This window comes from Lutra lutra, chromosome 1, assembly GCF_902655055.1.
Source record: "Lutra lutra chromosome 1, mLutLut1.2, whole genome shotgun sequence".
NCBI classification, from domain to species: Eukaryota; Metazoa; Chordata; class Mammalia; order Carnivora; family Mustelidae; genus Lutra; species Lutra lutra.
The window spans coordinates 130,761,540-130,783,441 of record NC_062278.1 but is presented as its reverse complement, the minus strand read 5'-3'; the positions used below and the strand labels follow the sequence as shown (position 1 = coordinate 130,783,441).

The 21,902-nt window shown below is 37.2% G+C and overlaps 1 protein-coding gene across 2 annotated transcripts in view; it reads right to left on the bottom strand.

Moving 5' to 3' along the window:
• The window catches only part of RYK (receptor like tyrosine kinase), a 96,540-nt gene that overhangs the window by 3,411 nt on the left and 71,227 nt on the right, over window positions 1-21,902 (bottom strand). The gene's annotated exons all lie outside the window — the stretch shown is intronic.

The window sequence follows — 21,902 nt, the reverse complement described above, 5'->3', positions numbered from 1 at the left end:
AAAACAAAACAAAAACCCAGTGGAGAGATACCTTTTAGAGTATTTAAAAATAATCAGTGGAGAATTCTATACCAAACCAAAATATACTTCAAAAATGAAGGCAAAAATACACACTTTTTAGACAAACAGAAGCTGAGATGGAAATCTGGATCTACAAAGAAAATGCATAGTATTAAAAACATGAGTAACAATTAGATTTTTTTTCTTATTTTCAAGTTTAATGGATTGTTTAAAGCAAAAACAGTAACAATGTATTGTGCGGTTTATAATGTGTATAGTAGCAAAATGTATGCCCATAGTAGCATAAAGGGTAGAAGAAGATGACAAATGGAAATAAGTGCTTATGTTAAAGACAAATGGTATAATATTATTTGAAAGTAGAGGGGTACATCATAAACTCTGGGACAGGTTTCTCAACCTCAGCACTATGTATACTGTAGGCTGCACAATTCTTTGTTGTGAGAGGCTATCCTGTACCTTGTGGGATGTTTAGCAATATCCCTGATCTCTACTCACTAGATGCCCCAAGTGTGATAACTGAAAATACCTCCAAACGTCCCCTGGTGGGAACGACGAAACCGGCCCCTGGTGAGAACAACAAAATTGTCCCAAGTTAAGAACCACTAAGCTAGACTAAACAAAGAAAATAAAGAACACAAATTACTGATAATCAGAAATGAAAGAAGGACCATCAATACATCAAAAAATACAAACTCGGGGGGAAGGAGTCAAGATGGCGGAGAAGTAGCAGGCTGAGACTACTTCAGGTAGCGGGAGATCAGCTAGATAGCTTATCTAAAGATTACAAACACCTACAAATCCAACGGGAGATCAAAGAGAAGAAGAACAGCAACTCTAGAAACAGAAAATCAACCATTTTCTGCAAGGTAGGACTGGCAGAGAAGTGAATCCAAAGCGACGGGAAGATAGACGGCGGGGGTAGGGGCTGGCTCGCGGCGAGCGGCGGAGCAACAGAGCACAAAATCGGGACTTTTAAAAGTCTGTTCCGCTGAGGGACATCGCTCCAGAGGCTTAACCGGGGTGAAGCCCACGCGGGGTCAGCGTGGCCTCAGGTCCCGCAGGGTCACAGAAGGATCGGGGGTGTCTGAGTGTCCCAGAGCTCACAGGTATTAGAACGGGAAAGCCGGCTACAGAGACAGAGCCAAGGAGTGACTCTCAGCTCGGGGTTACCTTGAACCGGTCGCAGGCTCGGTCAGCTCGGAGCGCGGCCGGAGGCCAGGGTGGCGGGAGTCATTGGGCGCTGTTCTCTGGGGGCTCCTCCGGGCCGGAGACCGGGAGGCCGCCATCTTCATTCCCGCCCTCTGGAACTCTACGGAAAGCGCTCAGGGAACAAAAGCTCCGGAAAGGAAACCCGAGCGTATTACTCAGCCCCGCCCCGGGTAAGGGCGGTGCAACTCCGCCTGGACAAAGACGCTTGAGAATCACTACAACAGGCCCCTCCCCCAGAAGATCAACGAGAAACCCAGCCAGGACCAAGTTCACCTACCAAGGAGTGTAGTTTCAATACCAAGGAGAGTGGGGGAATTCCAGAGGAGGAGAAAGCAAAGCACGGAACTCATGGCTTTCTCCCCATGATTCTTTAGCCTTGCAGTTAAATTAATTTTTTTTTCTTTTCTTTCTCAATGTTTTTTTTCTTCTTCTGCTAAATTTTTTTAACTTTTACCCTTTTCTTTTTTAACATTTTTAACTAGTTTATCTAATATATATATATTTTTTTTCCTTTTTATACTTTTCTTTATTGGATTTCTTTTTTTAATTATTTTTTCTTTCTTTCTGAACCTCTTTTTATCCCCTTTCTCCCCCCTCACGGTTTGGGATCTCTTCTGATTTGGCTAAAGCATATTTTTCCTGGGGTTGTTGCCACCCTTTTAGTATTTTACTTGCTCCTTCATATACTCTTATCTGGACAAAATGACAAGGTGGAAAAATTCACCACAAAAAAAAGAACAAGAGGCAGTACCAAAGGCTAGGGACCTAATCAATACAGACATTGGTAATATGTCAGATCCAGAGTTCAGAATGACGATTCTCAAGGTTCTAGCCGGGCTTGAAAAAGGCATGGAAGATATTAGAGAAACCCTCTCGGGAGATATAAAAGCCCTTTCTGGGGAAATAAAAGAACTAAAATCTAACCAAGTTGAAATAAAAAAAGCTATTAATGAAGTGCAAACAAAAATGGAGGCTCTGATGGCTAGTATAAATGAGGCAGAAGAAAGAATTAGCGATATAGAAGACCAAATGACAGAGAATAAAGAAACTGAGCAAAAGAGGGACAAACAGCTACTGGACCACGAGGGGAGAATTCGAGAGATAAGTGACACCATAAGACGAAACAACATTAGAATAATTGGGATTCCAGAAGAAGAGGAAACAGAGAGGGGAGCAGAAGGTATATTGGAGAGAATTTCCCCAATATGGCAAAGGGAACAAGCATCAAAATCCAGGAGGTTCAGAGAACCCCCCTCAAAATCAATAAGACTAGGTCCACACCCCGTCACCTAATAGTAAAATTTACAAGTCTTAGTGACAAAGAAAAGATCCTGAAAGCAGCCCGGGAAAAGAAGTCTGTAACGTACAATGGTAAAAATATTAGATTGGCAGCAGACTTATCCACAGAGACCTGGCAGGCCAGAAAGAGCTGGCATGATATATTCAGAGTACTAAACGAGAAAAACATGCAGCCAAGAATACTATATCCAGCTAGGCTATCATTGAAAATAGAAGGAGAGATTAAAAGCTTCCAAGACAAACAAAAACTGAAAGAATTGGCAAATACCAAACCAGCTCTACAGGAAATATTGAAAGGGGTCCTCTAAGCAAAGAGAGACCCTAAAAGTAGTAGATCAGAAAGAAACAGAGACAATATACAATCACAGTCACCTTACAGGCAATACAATGGCACTAAATTCATATCTCTCAATACTTACCCTGAATGTTAATGGGCTAAATGCCCCAATCAAAAGACACAGGGTATCAGAATGGATCAAAAAACAAAACCCATCTATATGTTGCCTACAAGAAACTCATCTTAAACCCGAAGACACCTCCAGGTTTAAAGTGAGGGGGTGGAAAAGAATTTACCATGCTAATGGACATCAGAAGAAAGCAGGAGTGGCAATCCTTATATCAGATCAATTAGATTTTAAGCCAAAGACTACAATAAGAGATGAGGAAGGACACTATATCATACTCAAAGGAACTATCCAACAAGAAGATCTAACAATTTTAAATATCTATGCCCCTAACGTGGGAGCAGCCAACTATATAAACCAATTAATAACAAAATCAAAGAAACATATCAACAATAATACAATAATAGTAGGGGACTTTAACACTCCCCTCACTGAAATGGACAGATCATCCAAGCAAAAGATCAACAAGGAAATCAAGGCCTTAAATGACACACTGGACCAGATGGACATCACAGATATATTCAGAACTTTTCATCCCAAAGCAACAGAATACACATTCTTCTCTAGTGCACATGGAACATTCTCCAGAATAGATCACATTCTTGGTCCTAAATCAGGTCTCAACCGTTATCAAAAGATTGGAATCATTCCCTGCATATTTTCAGACCACAATGCTCTGAAGCTAGAACTCAATCACAAGAGGAAATTTGGAAAGAACCCAAATACATGGAGACTAAACAGCATCCTTCTAAAGAATGAATGGGTCAACCAGGAAATTAAAGAAGAATTGAAAAAATTCATGGAAACAAATGATAATGAAAACACAACGGTTCAAAATCTGTGGGACACAACAAAGGCAGTCCTGAGAGGAAAATATATAGCGGTACAAGCCTTTCTCAAGAAACAAGAAAGGTCTCAGGTACACAACCTAACCCTACACCTAAAGGAGCTGGAGAAAGAACAGGAGAGAAACCCTAAACCCAGCAGGAGAAATCATAAAGATCAGAGCAGAAATCAATGAAATGGAAACCAAAAAAACAATAGAACAAATCAACGAAACGAGGAGCTGGTTCTTTGAAAGAATTAATAAGATTGATAAACCCCTGGCCAGACTTATCAAAAAGAAAAGAGAGAGGACCCAAATAAATAAAATCATGAATGAAAGAGGAGAGATCACAACGAACACCAAAGAAATACAGACAATTATAAGAACATACTATGAGCAACTCTACGCCAACAAATTTGACAATCTGGAAGAAATGGATGCATTCCTAGAGACATATAAACTACCACAACTGAACCAGGAAGAAATAGAAAGCCTCAACAGACCCATAAGCAGTAAGGAGATTGAAACAGTCATCAAAAATCTCCAAACAAACAAAAGCCCAGGGCCAGATGGCTTCCCAGGGGAATTCTACCAAACATTTAAAGAAGAACTAATTCCTATTCTCCTGAAACTGTTCCAAAAAATAGAAATGGAAGGAAAACTTCCAAACTCATTTTATGAGGCCAGCATCACCTTGATCCCAAAACCAGACAAGGATCCCATCAAAAAAGAGAACTACAGACCAATATCCTTGATGAACACAGATGCAAAAATTCTCGCCAAAATACTAGCCAATAGGATTCAACAGTACATTAAAAGGATTATTCACCACGACCAAGTGGGATTTATTCCAGGGCTGCAAGGCTGGTTCAACATCCGCAAATCAATCAATGTGATACAACACATTAATAAAAGAAAGAACAAGAACGATATGATACTCTCCATAGATGCTGAAAAAGCATTTGACAAAGTACAGCATCCCTTCCTGATCAAAACTCTTCAAAGTGTAGGGATAGACGGCACATACCTCAATATTATCAAAGCCATCTATGAAAAACCCACCGCAAATATCATTCTCAATGGAGAAAAACTGAAAGCTTTTCCGCTAAGGTCAGGAACACGGCAAGGATGTCCGTTATCACCACTGCTATTCAACATAGTACTAGAAGTCCTAGCCTCAGCAATCAGACAACAAAAGGAAATTAAAGGCATCCAAATCGGCAAAGAAGAAGTCAAACTATCACTCTTTGCAAATGATATGATACTATATGTGGAAAACCCAAAAGACTCCACTCCAAAACTGCTAGAACTTGTACAGGAATTCAGTAAAGTGTCAGGATATAAAATCAATGCACAGAAATCAGTTGCATTTCTCTACACCAACAACAAGACAGAAGAAAGAGAAATTAAGGAGTCCATCCCATTTACAATTGCACCCAAAACTATAAGATACCTAGGAATAAACCTAACCAAAGAGACTAAGAATCTATACACAGAAAACTATAAAGTACTCATGAAAGAAATTGAGGAAGACACAAAGAAATGGAAAAATGTTCCATGCTCCTGGATTAGAAGAATAAATATAGTGAAAATGTCTATGCTACCTAAAGCAATCTACACATTTAATGCAATTCCTATCAAAGTACCATCCATTTTTTTCAAAGAAATGGAACAAATCATCCTAAAATTTATATGGAACCAGAAAAGACCTCGAATAGCCAAAGGAATATTGAAAAAGAAAGCCAAAGTTGGTGGCATCACAATTCCGGACTTCAAGCTCTATTACAAAGCTGTCATCATCAAGACAGCATGGTACTGGCACAAAAACAGACACATAGATCAGTGGAACAGAATAGAGAGCCCAGAAATAGCCCCTCAACTCTATGGTCAACTCATCTTCGACAAAGCAGGAAAGAATGTCCAATGGAAAAAAGACAGCCTCTTCAATAAATGGTGTTGGGAAAACTGTACAGCCACATGCAGAAAAATGAAATTGGATCATTTCCTTACACCACACACGAAAATAGACTCAAAATGGATGAAGGATCTCAATGTGAGAAAGGAATCCATCAAAATCCTTGAGGAGAACACAGGCAACAACCTCTTCGACCTCAGCCGCAGCAACATCTTCCTAGGAACATCGCCAAAAGCAAGGGAAGCAAGGGCAAAAATGAACTATTGGGATTTTATCAAGATCAAAAGCTTTTGCACAGCAAAGGAAACAGTGAACAAAACCAAAAGACAACTGACAGAATGGGAGAAGATATTTGCAAACGACATATCAGATAAAGGGCTAGTGTCCAAAATCTATAAAGAACTTAGCAAACTCAACACCCAAAGAACAAATAATCCAATCAAGAAATGGGCAGAGGACATGAACAGACATTTCTGCAAAGAAGACATCCAGATGGCCAACAGACACATGAAAAAGTGCTCCACATCACTCGGCATCAGGGAAATACAAATCAAAACCACCATGAGATATCACCTCACACCAGTCAGAATGGCTAAAATTAACAAGTCAGGAAATGACAGATGCTGGCGAGGATGCGGAGAAAGGGGAACCCTCCTACACTGTTGGTGGGAATGCAAGCTGGTGCAACCACTCTGGAAAACAGCATGGAGGTTCCTCAAAATGTTGAAAATAGAACTACCCTATGACCCAGCAATTGCACTGCTGGGTATTTACCCTAAAGATACAAACGTAGTGATCTGAAGGGGCACGTGCACCCGAATGTTTATAGCAGCAATGTCGACAATAGCCAAACTATGGAAAGAACCTAGATGTCCATCAACAGACGAATGGATAAAGAAGATGTGGTATATATACACAATGGAATACTATGCAGCCATCAAAAGAAATGAAATCTTGCCATTTGCGACAACGTGGATGGAACTAGAGAGTATCATGCTTAGCGAAATCAGTCAATCGGAGAAAGACAACTATCATATGATCTCCCTGATATGAGGGAGAGGAGATGCAACATGGGGGGTTAAGGGGGTAGGAGAAGAGTAAATAAAACAAGATGGAATTGGGAGGGAGACAAACCATAAGTGACTCTTAATCTCACAAAACAAACTGAGGGTTGATGGGGGGTGGGGGGTTGGGAGGGGGGTGGGATTATGGACACTGGGGAGGGTATGTGCTATGGTGAGTGCTGTGAAGTGTGTAAACCTGGTGATTCACAGACCTGTACCCCTGGGGATAAAAATATATGTTTATAAAAAAATAAAATTAATTAAAAAAAATACAAACTCAACAACAGTTAAGTTCAGTAACTTAGATGAAATGAACAAATTCCTCAAAAGACACAAATTACCAATAGACGTAAGAATAAATAGAAAACTCATGTAGCTTATAACTATTAAAGAAATTGAATTTGGGTTGCCTGGGTGGCTCAGAGGACTGAGCATCTGCCTTTGGTTCAGGTCATGATTTCGGGGTCCCGGGATGGAGCCCTGCTCAGCATGGGAGCCTGCTTTTCCTTTCTCCCTTTTCCTCTGCCCCTCCATGGTTCTCTCTCTCTCAAATTAATAAATAAAATCTTAGGGGAAAAAAAAAGAAAGAAGAAAGAAATTGAACCGTAGTTAAAAATCCTTTCACGAAGAAAACTGCATCTCGTTTCACTGGGTGAATCCCATCAAAGTTGAAAGAAGAAAACAAGACGAATTTATGTTCGTTCCCCACGGATGCCATAATGAAGTACCATAAACTAGATGGCTTAAACAACCGTATGTGTTATCCCACAGTTCTGGAGTCTAGAAGTTTAAAATCAAGATGTACCAGGGCTTTGTTCCCTCTAAAACTCATGGGGAAGAATCTTTCCCTGCTCATGCCCAGCATCTGGTGGTGGCCACAAGTCCTTGGTGCTCCTTGGCTTACAGACACAGCCCTTCACACTCTGCCCTTCATGGACATTGTCCCCTCACATGTTTGTATCTCTTCTTACAAGGATACTAGTCATGCTGGATTAAGGTCCACCCTAATTGGGTAGGACATCATCTTAATTTTATTATCTGCAATGACCTTATTTCCAAATAATGTCACATTCTAAGGTGAATTCAAACTGTTCTACAGCGGAGCACAATTCAACCTACAACACAATCCTATACAAACCCTTTCAAAAAACAGAGGAAGGTGAGTATTTCCCAATTCATTTTTAAGCCAGCATTCCCTTAAATACCATAACCATAAAGTTAAGTCTTTGGAACTTAGTATCATTTTCACTGACAGATCATTAGGGTGGAGCAATGCCCATCCCAGAAGTCTGTGTTCTTGAAGGGGGTAGGGGGAGAGGAAGGGAGGAACAGACGCAAATGCATATGTAGTTTTAAAATCTCTATAGAGGGGTGCCCAAGTTGGTTAAGCGTCTGACTCTTCATTTTGGCTCAGGCGGTGCTGTCGGGGTCATGGGAACCCCACAGTGGCCTCTGCATTCCGCATGGAATCTGCTTAAGGTTCTCTCTCCCTATGCCCCTCCTGCTTATGCTCTCTTTTTCTCTGAAATAAATCAATCTTAAAAAAAAAAAATCTCCATAGAGACAGAACCTACTAGAACTTTCCTTAAAATTACTAGCTTAAGGGGTGCCTGGGTGCCTCAGTCGGTTAAGTGTATGCCTTTAGCTTAGATCATGATCCCAGGGTCCTGGGATGGAGCCCCGTGTTGGGCTCCCTGCTCAGCGGGGTGTCTGCTTCTCCCTTTCCCTCTGCAGCAACACCTGCTTGTGCTCTCTCTGTCAAATAAATTAAAAACAAAAACAAAAAACTAATGGTTTAAAAATGGAAAAATGATTTCAAATTAATAAAAGTTAAAGGAAGGTGCCTACATACATCCAGGTATCTGTCTATCTTAAATCTGTCTATCTTAAAAGTGTACTCTAGGTAAACTTTTAAAAATAATGACGATGATTAGTAATGCTTATTTAGCATTTTAGTAATTTTTAGCAATTAGTAATTAAAATGATTTTAAAAATCATTTCTCATTTCCATATGTAAGGTAGTTGACTACTCTGATGGAACAGAGCCCAAAGAAGTAAAACTGGTTGGGTGTTCCCATCCCTTCATCATGAAATGAGATGGATCTGTTCTTATTCACCAATTGTGGCAGCAGCTGTAGAAAAGGAATAATCAATCCAAACTAGATTTTGGAGGAAGAAACAATGGGAATGAGTAATAAGTGATACTCCCATTTTGTACACAGGGACTAACCCATCCAATGACGAGGGAGGTACACTCTAACAACTTCCGACTGTAAGGGGCCTTCACAGTAATGCTGCTGATATCTGAGGTATGGAAGGTACCCAGGTATGAAAACAGTATAATCTGTATAAGCTGACTTTAAAAAACTACTTCTTTCACATTGTTTTGTCTACATTATTAATACAAAGCATCCACCTAAGGTTCTCATAGTACATATTGCAACACTAAAAAACACCAAAACGAAGAACAATAAAGCCAAAGGGTACACTGCTGTTTCATTTCCTTAAAAGTCAACAAAAGTGATTAATTACATGTTGGCTCACCAACTCTTTAAAAAAAAATCAAGACCAAATAGTATGAGGATGATTTGTGGAAAAATTGCCCTCTAAAGTCTTCTGATAACTAAGCCATTTAAAATTTCGACAGACTTATTCTATAATTTCCTTTTGTTTGACGTTGTTGAAAAGGGGGCAATAAGGTTAAGCTGTTTTTTCCAGAGTTTTATGAAAGGCTGCTGTTACATCCGTTTAAAGAACATTTAGAGAATAACAATGTTCTTTTATTAATCTTACTCTTTTTCTCCCAATTTGTGTTATTTTATAGGTTCTAAATATATAGGATATGAAACTTTTTTCACTAACAACAAACACTGATGTCAGCTGTCAAAGTATATAAATAAGATTCTTTTCTACTCTTTAATGTAATATTAACTAATGCTGGGGCTGTAAGAGATTTCCATTCTGTTTCTTCAGGAATTTATCAGGCAAGGCTGACTTCAGTGTACTACACACTGCTGAGAAAAGAATTTTGTCTATTTCTAAAAGGTCTCATCTGACCACAATGAAAGCAGCACAATCAGATGTTTTATGATTGGCCTTTCTGTTAATACTAGAAAGCTAATACCCCCTACTCACATATGAAATGGGATTCAGATGACCAAAGTGCAATTAATTTAATCTGGGTCAAGTGTTTTCCAAGCTTGAAAAATGAGAAGAATCATCTAGAGTGTCTGTTACAAGTACAGATTCCTCAGTCCTATCCTAGTAATTCTGAAGCCTGGAACTCAATATTTAAACAAGAGTCTTTATTTAGTCTTAAGAGCTAGCAAATTTAGAAATTAATCTTAGATATGTTAGTAGTACTGGTCAGAAAACAAAGATAGTTTTTATTTCTATTTTAGTATGGCTGATATTCAATAAAATGCCATGAAGTACTCAATTTGATAAGACCTGATATATGTATACTCTCCTGCAACCACTGCCACAATCAAGATAATAAACATATCCATCACCTCCAAAAGATTCTTCCTATTCTAGAATAATTTCCTCCAGCTCCTCCCCACTGCCACCTCTACCATTCCCAAGTAACCATTAATCTGCTTTCTGTTACTAGTTGGCATTTTCTAGAATTATATATAACTGGAATCACTCAAACAGTACACTTCTTTGCCTAGCTTCTTTCACTGAGAATAATGATTTTGTCATTCATCTATGACACAGCATGCATTGAGAGTTCGTCCCTTTCATTGCTGAATAGTAGTCCATTATATGAATACAGCAGCTCTTTATCCATTTACCTGTTGATGGACATTTGATTATCTCCAGGTTTAGTTACTGAAAGCTGTTAAAAACACCTGTGTACAAGTATTGGTAAGGGTTTATGCTTTCATTTATCTAGGAGCAAAATAACTGGATATGGCAGATATAACTTCTGGGGGGAGGAAGGGCTGAGGAGAAGGGAGAGAGAGAATCTTAAGTAGGCTCCATGCTGGGCCTCACAACCCTGAGATCATGACCCTAGCAGAAATCAAGAGTTGGATGCTTGACTGTCTGAGCCACCCAGGTGCTCCAGATATGTTTAACTTTTTAAGAAACTATCAAACTGTTTTCCAAAGTGAACATACCGTATATATTAGACTCCCAGAAGCAGCGTAAGAAAGCTACAGTTCCTCCATATCCTTGGGAATGTCAGTCTTTAATTTTAGCCATACAAATGGGCATGTAATGTTTTCTCACTGTGGTTTTACTTTGCATTCTCCTAATGACCAATGAACTTGATATTTTCATGTGCTTATTTGCCATCTGTATATCCTCACTGCTGAAGCATCTCTTCAAATATGTTGTCCGTTTTTGTTACGGAGTTTTAAAAATTCCTTATATATTTTGCATGTATTTCCTTTATCAGATGTATATGATTTGCAGATATTTTCTCTGAATGTGACTTGTCTTTTCATTCTCTGAATACTATATTTCAAAGAGCACAAGTTTTAAATTTTGATAGCCTGATTTGTTCTTCCAGGGATCTTGACTTGATGGCCCAAGAAATCTTTGCTTAACGCAAACTTCCAAAGGATTTTCTTCTTTGTTATCTTCTAAAAGTGCTATAGTTTTAGATTTTACATTCAAATCTCTGATCTATTTTGAGTTAATTTTTGGATATATGGAGCAAGGTTTGGATCAAAGGTCATTTTTTGGTAGCTGGATATTGAAGTGCTCCAGGACTGTTTAAAAGATAATCCTTTCTCCACCAAACTGCCTTTGCACTTTTTTGCAAATTAACTGTCCATACATATGTGGGTCAACTTTTAGGTATTCTGTTTAACTGGTCTACCTTCATACCAACATTACACTGTCTTGATTAGTGGAATTTTAAATCAGACCTCCAACTTTTTTCCTCAAAGCTGTTCTGGCTATTACAGATCCTCTGTATTTCCATATCAATTTTAGAATCAATCTGTCAATCAATTTCTACCCCCAAAATTAAAAGCCTGCAAAAATATTCTTTGGGACTATGTTAAAAACTATTGATCAACTTGGAGAAAACTAACATCTTAATATTGAGATTTCTGATCAATAAATAATGGTATAGCTCTCCATTTATACAGGTCTTTAATTTCTCTCAATAATGCTTTATAGTTTTCTTTGTGTAGATATTTCATATTTTTGTCAGATATATTCCTAAGAAATAGTTTTGAATGCTTTTATGTTTTTAAAAAAATTAGGGAAAGAAAACAATATGGAGAGTCCTCAAAAAATTAAAAATAGATCTACATATGATCTGGTAATTCCACTACTAGGTATACCCAAAAGAAATAAAAATAGTATTTTGAAGAGATAAATGCACCTCTATGTTGACTGCAGCATTAGTCACAACAGCCAAGATATGGAAATAACCTAAATGCCCATCTACTGATGTGGTATATACACAACAGAATATTATTCAGCCATGAGGAAGGATATCCTGCCATTTACAACAGTAAGGATGAACCCTGAATATATTATGCTAAGTGAGATGTCAGACAGAGAAAGACAAGTAATATATGGTATCACTTGCATGTGAAATCTAAAAAAGTCAAACTCATGAAAAATAGAGAGTAAAATGGTTGTTCCTGGGGGATGTGGAATGTGAGGATAAAACTGATGTTGTTTAAGGGTACAAACTTGCAATGAGTAGTAAATAAACCACAGTGATCTAATGCATAATATAATATAGACAAAAATACTGTACTATAATTATAGTGTGTATCACTACAACAAGCATTATAATATTTAAATGTATCCAACATGCTGTAACCTTAAATTTAGTGTTACATATCAAATATATGCAATAAGAATGATCTAAAAAAAAACTTTTAATTTCTGACTTTTCATTATTTGTATATAGAAATAAAACTGATTTTTAAACATTGATCTTGTATCCTATAATCTTTTTAAACCCTATTAGTTTTAGTAACTATTTTGTATATCATACTGGATTTTCTTCATAGATGATCCTGTTGTCCACAAATACTTTTTCCTATCCAATCTTTTCTGTTGGGTTCCCCCCCTCCCCTTTTCTTGCCTTAGCATACTGGCTAGAACTGCAATACAACACTGAAGAGAAGTGATAGAGAGTGGGCATCCTTGTCTTGTTCCTGTTATTAGGTAAAATAATTCAGTCTTTCGGCATTAAGTATAATGTTAGCAATAGGTGTTTTTGGTTTTGGTAGATGCCCTTTATCAGACTGAGAAAGCTCTCTTCTATTCCTACACTGCTGAGAATTTCTATTAGGAATGAACTGAGGATTTTTTCCCAATACTTCTTCTGCATCTCCTGAGATGATCATATAGTTTTTCTTTTTTCGTATATTAATGCGGTAAATGGCACTGCTTGATTTTCAAAAGGTCAAACAAACTTGCATTCTCAGGATAAAGCCTATGTGGCCAAAATACGATTTTTAAAATTAACTTTGGATTCTATTTGCTAAATTTTTGTTTAGAATTTTTGTATCTATGATCATAAGGAATAATGATATATAGTTTTCTTCTTCTGTCTGGTGCTATTTCAAAGTAGTGCTGACCTCACAGAATCAATTAGAAAGTATTCTCTCCTCAGTTTTCTGAAAGAGAGTGTACAGAATTTATATTATTTCTTCCTTAAATGTTTGGAATGCCAGTGCCCTAAGAGTTTTCTCTTTCAGGCAGGTTTTTAACTAAACATTCCATTTCTTTAATAGATAAAGGGCTATTCAGATCATCTACTTCTTAAATGAGCTCTGAAAGTTATTTTCTAAAGAATTTGTCCATTTCAGCTAAGTGTGTGAATTAACTGGGAAAAAGTTGTTCATAATCTTCTATCAAATACCTGTGAAGATCTGTAATGCTATCAACTATCTCATTCACTACATTGTTAATCTGCAATGTATTTCTTTTCTCCTGCTTAGTCTGGTGAGAGATTTATCATAAATAGTACTCTCACAAGCACTGGTTTCACTGATTTTCTCTACTGTTTTTCTATTTCATATTTCACTGACTTCTATCTATATTATTTCTTTTCATCTACCTACTTGTGGTTTAATTTGCTCTTTTTCCAGTTTCTTAAGGTAAAAATTAAGGTCACTGATTTGAGACTTTTCTAATATTGGATGTTTAATAGTATACATATTCCCCTTTGAGCAGCATTCCCCCAAACTTTGAAATATAGTATTTTTTTCATTCAAGTCTAAATACTTGGTAATTTCTCTTTTGATTTCTTCTTTGATACATGGGTTATTTGGAAGTGTATTATTTAGTTTCTAAATATTTGGGTATTTTCTAGATTCCTATTTTTGATTTCTAATTTAATTCCACTGTGTTCACAAAACCCTATTTGTATGAATTGAATCTTTTTATATTCACTGAATAGTTTTATGGCCCAGAATATGATCTTAGTAAATATTCCAAGTACCCTTAAAAGAATACGGATTCCGCTGTTGTTGGGTGGAGTGTTCCGTAGTTGTCATTTAGATTAAGTTGGTTGATACTATCATCCAAATCTAAATCCTTAAGTATTTTCTATTTTATTAATGGGGGGGCACTGAAATGTATTCAATTATCTTTTAAAGAGATTTAAACAATAAGACATATATTTATGCATATAGTTAACATTTCTCATGCTCTCTGTTCCCTTGTGTAGATCTGTATTTCCATCTGGTATCGTTGGTTCCTAAAGGACTTTTTTAACATTTTTTGTAATATGGGTTTGCTGATGACAATTATTTCAGCTTTGGTATTTCTAAAAAAGTCTTTATTTCCCCCTCACTTTTGAAAGATATTTTCACTGGATACAGAATTCTATGTTCACAGGGTTTTTTCTGAAAAGTACTTTTAAAATGTTTAACTGTCTTCTCCCTTGCACTGCTTCCAATTTCCTTGGTTCCTTTGCCATCCTTCTTTTGGTTCCTTTGTGTAGTAACATGATTTGGTTTTTTGGTTTTTTTTCTGGCTGCTTTTAAGATTTTCTCTTTATCACTAGTTTTGAGCAACTTGATTATAATGCACTATGGTTTAGTTTCTTCTCACTTCTTGGATTTGGGGTTTGTTCAGTTCTTAGATTTGTGTGGATTTATAGTTTTCACCAAATGTGGAAACATTTCAGTCTTTCTTACTCTTTCTGTCCCTTCCCTTCACTCTGTGAACTCTAGTGAAGTTACCCCAATGAGAGATCCTTCTTCAAGAATTTCCTGCATCTTTTCTCTCCTTCTATTTCTTGCTTTACTCCCATCCCAGAAGAAAGGTACTCCTCTTCCTATGTCGAGACCTGTATACCTCTAACCGGGGCCTCCTGAGCCCATTCACCAATCATCTCTTGGACCTCTCCCGAAAAACCACATGTCCAATCTCTTTCTCCCTGGCCTAAAATGAACCAAAAAAAGCCTCTCTTAATCCTGCCATTCCGTCAAATCAAGATCATTTCACCCTCTTTCATAGCTGTACTCCTTCAAAGTATAATCTACATATTGCCCCCCCTTTAACATCTCCCACAGAGCCCCCAACAATCATATCTATCTTTAATGATTTACTAAACCCACTCATTCAAATGCCCTCAATGATTTCCTTGAGTTTTAGAGGGAACAAAGCCCTGGTACATCTTGATTTTAAACTTCTAGACTCCAGAACTGTGGGATAACACATACGGTTGTTTAAGCCATCTAGTTTATGGTACTTCATTATGGCATCCGTGGGGAACGAACTGCAGGTATATTTATAAACCAAAGTCTCCCTGAAGCTATTTCTTTCCTTGGCTTCTATGACACAGCATTCAATTTCTGTTTTAATTCTTTGTTCATCTTTCTTTTCTCGCTAACTGAAACTACATATTCCCTATATTCTTCCCTTGGCTTTCTTCTCTCTATATATTCACTACCTCTGGGATCAAACCCTCCTGTTCATTCAATCTTCACTTTAATGAAGCTCATGTCCAATTTCTAATATCCTGCTTTTATGTTTTTCAGAATTCCAGACCCACATCCCATCCATTAGCATCCTGAATTCAACATGACTCATATCAAATCAATCATGTTTTCCCCAAACCAGATATTCTACCTGTCATCTTAACTGTGTTGTATCTTCACACTGACTTAAGATTTATTCCAATAGCAGAACTAAAGAAAAGTACAGATCAAAGACTGCACTGAAGCTTTCAGAAACACGGGCCCCAAGTAGGCAAGGAGAGTAGACATCTATGCAATGTATCTGATAGTTAAGAGCGGAGCCTCAGTGCACAAAGGTCAATTAATAAATGTACTCATAAATAACAACTGTAGTCAAAAGAGATGAAATCTTTGAAGCAAAGTCTGTGAGAGTGAGACAAGGAGAAATGTGAGATTCAGCATGAAAATAAAGACGGTAAGAAGTCTGTATGAGCCATTCAGGATTCTTTTACACATTCAAGTACACAGCTCTCTGGAGATAAAATTAACATAGCCGGCCATGAATGTTCTTAAAATAAGTGACCCAAAAGGTACACATATGTACACCAATTTCAATTCTGTAACTATGGAACACTTGCTAAAGGAAAATAAGTAAAGCAGAATTTCCACTGCCCATTCTGGGAAGAATGACTTATACATAAAAATATAAGGCAGCAGTGGTAGGTGCCATTAGGTAAGTACAAAATTCTCTGGGGATCCAAAGAAGACCACATCAAAGGGCATTAAAGTACCTTATGCCTTTGGACCCGAGAGGAATTCCAGATTGGATGAAATGCAGAATATTAGGAAACGTACAATGGAAAATATAAAACTAAAAAGGGAAGATAAGGCAGGAAACAGAAGGCTCTGAAAACCAGGGGAAGGAGTGTGGATCTTTCTTTACCAATTCCCTGTAATTAAGAGTTGATTTTGGGGCACCTAGGTGGCTCAGTGGGTTAACGCCTCTGCCTTCGGCTCAGGTCATGATCCCAGGGTCCTGGGATCAAGCCCCACATCAGTCTCTCTGCTCAGCAGGGAGCCTGCTCCACCATCCCCCCCCCCCGCCTGTCTCTCTGCCTACTTGTGATAGCTGTCAAACAAATAAATAAAATCTTAAAAAAAAAAAAAAAGAGTTGATTTTGAAAATTAACAACTTAGGAAACAACAGATGTTGGTGAGGATGCAGAGAAAGGGGAACCCTCTTACACTGTTGGTGGGAATGCAAGCTGGTGCAGCCACTCTGGAAAACAGTATGGTGGTTCCTCAAAAAGTTAAAAATAGAGCTACCCTATGACCCAGCAATTAATTGTACTACTAGGTATTTTTATCCAAAGGATACAAACATAGTGATTTGAAGGGGCACATGCACCCAATGTTTATAGCAACAATGTCCACAATAGCAAAATATGGAGAGAACCCAGATGTCCACCTACAGATGAATGGATAAAGAAGATGTGGTGTGTATACACACACACACACACACAATGGGATATTTTTCAGCCATCAAAAGGAATGAAATCTTGCCATTTGCAACAATATGGATGGAACTACAGAGTACTATGCTAAACGAAATAAATCAGCCAGAGAAAGAAAAATATCATATGATTTCACTCTTATGTGAATTTAAGAAACAAAACAGATGAACTAGGAGAAGGGAAGGAAGAATAAAATAAGATGAAAAGAGAGAGAAAGACAAGTCATAACTACAGGAAATAAACTGAGAGTTGCTGGAAGTGGGTAGGTGAGGGGATAGGGTAAGTGGGTGATGGGCATTAAGAAGGGCATGTGATATAATGAGCCCTGGGTATTGTATGTACTTAATGATCACTGAACTCTACCTCTGAACCTAATAATACAGCATATGTTAATTAAATTGAAATTTTTTAAAAGATTTTATTTGAGGGGCGCCTGGGTGGCTCAGTGGGTTAAGCCGCTGCCTTCGGCTCAGGTCATGATCTCGGAGTCCTGGGATCGAGTCCCGCATCGGGCTCTCTGCTCAGCAGGGAGCCTGCTTCCTCCTGTCTCTCTGCCTGCCTCTCTGCCTGCTTGTGATCTCTCTCTGTCAAATAAATAAATAAAATCTTTAAAAAAAAAAAAAAAGATTTTATTTGAGAGAGACAGTGAGCGAGCGAGCGAGTGGGAGCATGCACTTCTGCTATGAATCTGCCCTAGAATCCATGAGCAGGAATACTGGATATCTACCAGGCCATCACACATATCTGCTATTGATGAGACTTTCCTCTAGTGTACTAGATGCTTAGACACTGCTCCATCAGAACACAGGCTATGTGAAGGTAAATGTTAAACTGAACGGTAAGGACAAGGAAGGAAAGGGAAAAGGATGTTCACAAGATCTCTTGAGGAAAATATCTATTCTTAGGTAGAGCCTAATACAGAAAATACATCAAGGGCAATACTTGATCACAAGACAACAACCGGTCACCTCTGAAAACACAACTGTTCCTAAAGTAAATCCATTTATTATTCCTCTTTTCCAGAAAATACCAGGACTATTAATATATTATTAAATACAACTAAAAAATACATTCTTAATGTTAATAATATTAAACTTTAAATCTTTATTTCCTAAAATATGAATGATCCTTTCACCTCTCCAGCTTTTCCTTAATGTCTTTATATCTGTCTTATATCAATTCCACTTAATGCTAATTTTTATTTATTTAGTTATTTTTTACTGAAGTATAGTTGCCACACAAAATTACATTCCTTTCAGGTATACAACACAGTGATTCAACAAGTTTATATGTTATGCTAACAAGTGTTAGCTACAATCTGTCAACCTATAAATGCTATTCCTCTTAAAATGTGAATTTCATGTTTGACTAATATGTCTAAGGTTGTTGATGTGTAAAATCTGCAACCATAATGGAAATGAATAAATACTGGGAATCTAAGCATTATTCTAAAATCAGCAGTAAAAAAACATAAAACAGAAAGTTTTCCATACTTCTAAAAATGGTAAGCATTCTCTGAAAACTGTACCTTCCTCTTTGATACCACAGTAGTTCAGAAGCCCATTCTTCATGGGTATATTATGAATGTGAGTTTCTCCTGCTCAAACCTGCTCAGGGTGTGGAAATGACTTTCCCTTACACTGGGCAAACAAGAGCAGTAAGAAGCACTCTGCTGTAGATACAGTATCTGGATAACTTTGCAGATTTCCCTCCTTCTTCTAGGTCATCTTTAAAGTTTACAAAATAAATATTGTAAAGGCACAGGAACCCATTTCAATTTACTCTACACCCTAAAAACTGTTCAGATACCTTAAAGAGTCTCCTCACTGCTATAAGCCATAATGATAAGATTAGCATGGAAGTCATTTCCTTGACTTGTTTTTCCCCAAGAAAATGTTTTTTAAACACAATGTAATACTGTAAAGACAAAAAAAGCACCAAGAAAGAAACTTAATTGTGCACTTCTGATTGCATTTAGTCTCTTAGTAGGATGTAGTCTCTTAACAACAGAATTATGTTAGCTACTATAATTACCTAAATAATTGAAAGAAGATATAAATCAAGAAATCTACTTTCAAATAAAGGAAAAGAAAGTTACAGAAAAAAAATCTATGGTGGTATCTATATCTGATGAAAACAGAATAAAAACAATATCCAGAAATTCTTAAGAATGCCTAAGATGATGTCATATCTTGAAAATAATAAAAGAGATTTATAACTAGTCAAAATCTAGTTGTGCATATTTCCTAAGTTTAACAGTTAAAAGCTGACATTAACATTATAAGAATCTTGACATACTGAAGTATTGAATCCTTCCAGTAAAAACTGTGAAAACACAAGCAAGAGATGCAATGTATTATTTTTAAGATAGAAAACATTAATGTATTTCCAAACAAATCACATAGAACTTTAAGCTATAAGAAAAATGCAAAAATATTAAGGATCTTTTAAAGGACAAAGAGAATGCCCTCTCCAAGGCAGAAATAGGTGTTACATTTATACCTGAAATATGTATTTTACATGTACAGAGACTCTGGTGAGAGTGGGGTTACATTACTTATTCTGTATATGACTATGTATAAAGTTTCTCAGCCCCAAAGTACCATATTAAATGTAGCTTTTGAACCCCCAACTCCATCTATAAAGGAAAAACAGGAACAGAGAATGATTATATCTACATATTTTCAATACAAACATTAAAAAGCAATCTTTAACGTTTGTGTTTTAATATAAGAATTAAAAAAGTAGGGGCGCCCCTATAATGTATAAATACATTAAATTAAGCAAAGTGTGTTTTGGGGGCTTCCATGTGCAAGCAAACAGCACTACTGGCCATCTTGTACAACCCCTTGAATTATTACCTGTCAATTAATTCATAGCTATCAATCAATACTCCTTCTTCTAAGAGAATAATCAAACAGTCCCCAATCTCTTGAAGTTACATGGCCTGTCATTTAAGAAACATCCATTTCCTGCCCATTAGACTAGTTTTGAGTCACCACCACTGCCCCTTCATTTCTGCTAAGGCAATTATGCTATATTTCAATGAGTAACAAAATCATAAATTCCAAAATCAACCACTGGAAAAATAAAAAGATCTCAAAGAGATGGGTGACTTAATATTTCAAATCAACAACAGAGTAAGATTTTTATTTTTTAAAATTTTTTTATTATTATTATTTTTTAAGATTTTATTTATTTATTTGACAGACAGAGATCATAAGTAGGCAGAAAGGCAGGCAGAGAAAGAGGAGAAAGCAGGCTCCCCGCCGAGCAGAGAGCCCGACGTGGGGCTTGATCCCAGGACCCCGGGATCATGATCCGAGCCGAACGCAGAGGCTTTAACCCACTGAGCCACCCAGGCGCCTGCAGAGTAAAATTTTTAAAGAAAATATTCAACAAAGTTTCTTTTACTTTTTTGCTTTCAAAAATGTTCAAATACAAGCTTTTCTATTAAAGGGGTAGATTTGAAAACCATATAGTACTAAGTTTAACTGATACTATGTTTTAAAGCTATGCACTAAAACCAAAGTTAAACTCATCTGCACCCCTGTGAAAACAATTTTGCTTAATGTAAAAGCTGTTAAAGAATTCCAGCTATAATTCAGAACTTCTAAATAAATATCTAGCAACCCCCCAAAACTAATGCCATATCAATAAGAATATAATTGGTCCCTAATGATACTATATATATATATATATATATATATATATATATAGCAGCAGTATGCTAGCTTAAAATCAAACTCTGCTTTCTCTTTTCATATTATTTGAGAAAAATCAAAATCAAAAACAAAAATGCAACCCTTCCCAACCCTCAAAAAAAAGTCTATCCTGAATTATATGGGCAGGTCCTAAATGCAAGCATATGTATCTCTGTAAGAGAGAGGCAGGAGTTTTAAGAGACAGACATATACAGAAGAGATGATACGAACATGAAGCAGAGTGATCCAGCCAAGACAGATGCCAACAGCCACCTGAAGCCGAAGAGGCAAGGAAGGTTTCCCCTTTAGTGCCTCTGGAGGGAGCATGGTCTGTCTATACCTTGACATCAGACATTTGGCCTCCAGAACTCAAATGTGAGAATAAATCTCTGTTGTTTTATCACCAAGGCTGCAATAATTTGTTATAGCATCGAGAGGATACTAATACACTGAGGAAATGACTGTACTAAGAGAGTGATCCTTAGAGCATCCAAACTTAGAAGGAAAAGGGTAACCCCATACTGTAAGTAAAATATATTGATGAGACACAAAATACAATGACACAGTAAGCCCAATTTTTAACAGTTGAAACTTTGAAGCAGACAATTCTATAAGATTTTATGTGATGACGTTAACATTGTTGAGTGGCCACAGAGGGGGACCGTAGAAGTTTTTTTTCTTTCTTTTCTTCGTATTTTTTTTTTTAATTTTTAATTTTTTAAAAATTTCTTTTCAGTGTACCAGAATTCATTGTTTATGCACCACACCCAGTGCTCCATGCAAAATACGTGCCCTCCATAATACCCACCATAAGGCTCACCCAACCTCCCACCCCCCGCCCCTTCAAAGCCCTCAGATTGTTTTTCAGAGTCCGTAGTCTCTCATGGTTCACCTCCTCCTCCAATTTCCTCAACTCCCTTCTCCTCTCCATCTCCCCATGTCCTCCATGCTATTTGTTATGCTCCACAAATAAGTGAAACCATATGATAATTGACTCTCTCTGATAAGCAGAAATTTTACCTAATCTCTACCTGTTCAGCTACAATAATAAACTG